At 41.9% G+C, this 4,863-nt stretch overlaps 1 long non-coding RNA gene across 1 annotated transcript; it reads left to right on the top strand.

Annotated features, from left to right (window-relative positions):
• Positions 1–2,221: 2,221 nt before the first annotated feature.
• LOC129464972 (uncharacterized) lies at positions 2,222–3,382 on the top strand. The gene is made up of 2 exons (XR_008651816.2): positions 2,222–2,580; positions 2,934–3,382. It is a non-coding gene; the product is annotated as an uncharacterized lncRNA (long non-coding RNA).
• The last annotated feature ends 1,481 nt before the right edge of the window (positions 3,383–4,863 follow it).

Raw genomic sequence — 4,863 nt, 5'->3', positions numbered from 1 at the left:
AAGTCTTAAGGCAATAATAACTTGTATATCTATAAAATTACAAAAAAATTTACAAATTGGTCAATTTCATTCAATAATAATGCCAGACAAATATATCTCAATTATTTTTCAAAATAGTATACATTACATATCAGAATTGTGTCTTTGAAATATATTTGAACTCTTCCAAAGAAAAAAATCCAAACTTAATTATGTCTTCTGAAGCTGATTTTTGCCACATAACACATGATATAATAAGTTGGAATATAATATCCTCTATTTCACACGATTGCTGCAAAAATACAATGAGATATACTGGTTTATATATGTTTAAAAGAGATAATATGTGAAGTGTCTTATAGGGTTTCTGAAATACAGCGTGTATTTTAAAATGTTAGCTTCGTTTTTTATTCTCTCCTCACCTTTCTAATTTTTAAAAACAACCTTGCAGGTGTCAGAGTATTAGCAACCCAATTAAGTATATACTTTGATGGAGATAGAGCTGTCTAATGATTTCTGTTTTTTTCTTTTTTTTTTTAAGACAGAGTCTTGCTCTGTCGCCCAGGGCTGGAGTACAGTGGTCTGATTTCGGCTCACTGCAACCTCTGCCTCCCGGGTTCCAGCAATTTTCCTGCCTCAGCCTCCTAAGTAACTAAGATTACAGGAATGTGCCACCACGCCTGGCTAATTTTTTGTGTGTTTTTTGTACACATGCGGTTTTGCCATACTGGCCAGGCTGGTCTTGAACTCTTGGCCTCAGATGATCTGCCCACCTCGGCCACCCAAAGTACTGTGATTACAGGAGTGAGCATGTCATGATTTCTTAACTAGAATGCTTTCTTCAATCTCTTCACTTGAATTGAGCCATATTTTCCTCTCAAAGCTAAAACACTGAGATTTTACCTTGTTCCTGTTAGGTAGCATTCCTACATGTTTTGTTCCCTGATTGCTTCAATTATAAGTATGCCAGTCTGTCTTCTGTACTAGAATACAAAACCTTCAAGGATAAGATTACATCCCCATTTTCTGACCTAACCTACTGGATCCTAAACCAAAGTGTATTGCTTGAACAGCTGTATTGAATGGTGACTAGTATTTCATCCATTTTTGATTTTGTTTCCTCCTGACTGGCTAAACAGTTTGGGTAAGTGCATTTTCAATTGCAAGTAACAGAACACCAACAAGAACTAGTTTAAATCAAGCAGAGGAATTTTCTGATTTAGAACAAAACTCCACTAAGGAGTCAAGGTGGACCTGGTCTTAAGCAAACTTTGTATCATGGACGGTTAGACTGTCAAAAAGGATCTACTCACTCTTGCAGGGTCTTGTTATTACTTCTTTGTATTTAAGTTTCATTCATTTTTTCTCACAGACGGTTTTCCATGGCATAGGACACATGGGTTTATAAAGTTCTGTACTCATATACTGCTGAGAGGTGACAACTCACTAGGCGACAACGTGCTAGCAGCCCTGGCTCGCTCTCGGCGCCTCCTCGGCCTCGGCCTCGGCGTCCACTCTGGCTGCGTTTGAGGAGCCCTTCAGCCCGCCACTGCACTCTGGGAGCCACCCTCTGGGCTGGCCGAGGCTGGAGCTGGCTCCCTCTGCTTGCAGGGAGGAGTGAAGGGAGAGGCGCGGGTGGGAACCGGGGCTGCGCAGCGCTCGCGGGCCATTGCGAGTTCCGGGTGGGCGCTGGCTCAGCGGCCCCCTGCCAGCGGCCCAGGCAGTGAGGAGCTTAGCACCCGGGCCAGCAGCTGTGGAGGGTGCGCCCGGTCCCCCAGCAATGCCGGCCCGCCAGTGCCACGCTAGAATTCTCGCAGGACTTCAGCCGCCTCCCCGCAGGGCAGCGCTGGGGACCTGCTTGGGACCTGCAGCCTGCCGTGCTGGAGCACCCCCTCCTTGGGCTCCCACGTGGCCTGATCCTCCCCTACGGGCACTGCCCTCTGCGCCGCCCCATCCCGTCGACCACCCAAAGGCTCGGGAGTTCTGGCATAGCCGGCAGCTCCACTGGCCGCCCAGGCATGGGCTCCACTAGGGGAGGGGTGGGGACTTGGAGAACTTTTATGTCTAGCTGAAGGATTGTAAATGCACCAATCAGCACTCTATGTCTAGCTAAAAGTTTGTAAACGCAATAATCAGCACTCTGCCAAAATGGACCAATCAGTGCTCTGTAAAATGGACCAATCAGCTCTCTGTAAAATGGACCTATCAGCAGGATGTAGGGGACGGGGGTCAGATAAGCGAATAAAAGCAGTCCACCCCAGCCAGCTGCCAGGACCGGCTGAGATGTTTTTCCGTGTTGTGTAAGCTTTGTTCTTTCGCTGTTCACAATAAATCTTGCTGCTCACTCTTGGGTCTGCACCGCCTTTGTGAGCTGTAACACTCACTGCCAAGGTCTGCAGCTTCACTCCTGAAGCCAGCTAGACCACGAGCCCACCAGAAGGAAGAAACTCTGGACACATCTGAACAGCATCTGAAGGAACAAACTCCGGACACACCATGTTTAAGAACTGTAACACTCACCGCGAGGGTCCGCGGCTTCATCAAGTCAGTGAGTTGGAGAACCCACCAACTCTGGAAACACCACCAGTGTGGTAGCCTAAGGTAGAGTGTGTCTCTTTCATTCCAGTGGAAAATGTTATGAGTAAGAAGTCATACTGACCAGCTTGGTGTACTCTTTGGATCAGATATCATAGCTGGGAGTGTGAGATTATATCAGTTAGCATTTGTGTAAAACAAATGACCCTAAATTTTAGTCAATTAAATAGAAACCATCTCTTTAAAATACAATTCTATAGGGTGGCAGTTTCAACTGGGTTTGGGTGGCTCTTCTAGTTTTGGGTGGGCTTGTTTATATAGTCGTGATTAACTGCCAAGTCAGCTGGAAACTAGCTGGTCTAGAAAGGCCTCAAATGGGATGTCGTGTCTCTGCTTAATATGCTTTATCATTTTTTTAGCAGGTTATTTTGGTTTTCATATATTGTGGCTGGACAGGGTTCCAAAAGAGAAAGAGAGACTGGAAGTATTCAAAGACTTTTGAAGCCTGGGCTTGTATCTTGCCTCTCCTGACTCCCACTGCATTTTATTGGCCAAAGAAATTCAAAAGATTAAAAAGAACAAATAAGAGACTCTGAGTTTTTAATGGTAGGACTTGGGAAATGGAGCCGTTATAGGTAAAGGGGAATGATTATGGCCGTCTATGTAGTCTACCATACAGGTACCATGCTAAGGTTTGGATAACATATTACTCGTATCTGTAGAGGTAAAGGTGACTATCAGAAGAAATATCATAGCACATACATGGTCAGTGGGATAGTTGTTTTAGCTTCATATTTACTTTTGTTTCTGTAATCTATGCCGTTCTACTCATTGATCAATAAGCATAACTTGGACTTTCTTGCCTTCAGATTGTTCTTTGCCTAATTGTCCTTGTTTCTGATGTATCAAAATCTCTGACACCTCTCAACTTTAAATCCAGTTTGATTGGTTGTCAATGGACAACCCTCTACCTCTGAGAAGCTTTCTATGATTACTTCAGATGAAGGTAAATTTTCTCCCTGGGATTGTAGCAATGGTTCTTAATTTAGGCTACGCATTAGAAATCTTGTAGAAAGATCTTTAAAAATTTCAATGCCCAGACCATACCTGAGACCAACTGAGCCAGAATCTCTGGGAGAGGGACCTTAGCATCAGCTCCCGTGGTGATTCTAACATATAACCAGGGTTGAGATCCAGTGTTTTATAATAGTTTCTGATAAAAGTAGGGTTACAGTGAGTTTTTTTTTGTATTATGAACTCTTTTGAGGGCAGGGACCTACCTAATACAGTGTGTCATGCATAACTGGCACTCAATATAGAGTTGCTGATAAAGTGCGATGGACTGAATGCTTTTATCTCTCCAAAATTCGTATCTTAAAACCCTATCTCCTAATGTGAGGGTATGAGTAGGTGGGGTCTTTGGGAGGTAATTAGGATTAGGTGAGGACCTGAGGGTGGAGCCCTCGCTGAGGGGATTAGTATTGTTAGAAGACTCTCAAGAGAACTCGCTTTCTCTCTTTTGCCTTATGAGGACTCAGCAAGAACTTGGCACTCTGCAACCTAGAAGAGAGTTCTCGCCAGAACCGAATCATGCTGGCACTTGGATCTAGGACTTCAAGACTCCAGAAATTTGTGGAATAAGTTTCCGCTGTCTATAAACCACCAAGTCTATGATAATGTGTCAGAGGACTGAACTAAGACATAAAGTGAGCTAGAATTAAGATTTAAGATCGATTTGTTACAATAAAATTCAAAATAGTCGTATAAATGTTTAAATGCAAATCTCAAAAGTCGTAACATGTTCTTACATTTAGGGAATCGGTACAGAAATATTAAGTCAACAAAATTTCTAACATTAAATTGATGTCTACTTGTTATGTTGATTTGCAAACATTTTTTTCCACATGGATATATTTCCTTTTATCTACCCAACTAATTGTTATTACATTACAGGAAATCTTTTATTTATTTTGTATTTCTCTGTAAACACCCCCTACCTTGTCTAGTAGTGTCAATTATTTGATGCTTTTATTAATGTAATGGCAAAGTCATTTTAATGGCCAGAATATAAACAATTATAAATAACACCTCCATAGAATTAAGATTTGATTGTTGCAATGGCAATATGGATGACTTCTAGAAAAATGTGTTATATATGCCATCAGACAATAAAAAAATTAGCTAAGCTGCAAATCAATTTTTAGATGCAAATATAACATATTAATAACAGCAGTAGATGAAGAAAGGATTGGCTTGAATTGTTAAGTCATTTCACACATTGATACCAGAGTAAAATACTTCAAAATTGTTCTTACTGAACATTCTTCTTTTCCTCCCACATACACAGAA

Source organism: Symphalangus syndactylus, chromosome 16, assembly GCF_028878055.3.
Source record: "Symphalangus syndactylus isolate Jambi chromosome 16, NHGRI_mSymSyn1-v2.1_pri, whole genome shotgun sequence".
NCBI lineage: Eukaryota > Metazoa > Chordata > Mammalia > Primates > Hylobatidae > Symphalangus > Symphalangus syndactylus.
Note: the sequence above shows the minus strand (reverse complement) of the source record. Positions and strands in the feature narration are given on the sequence as shown.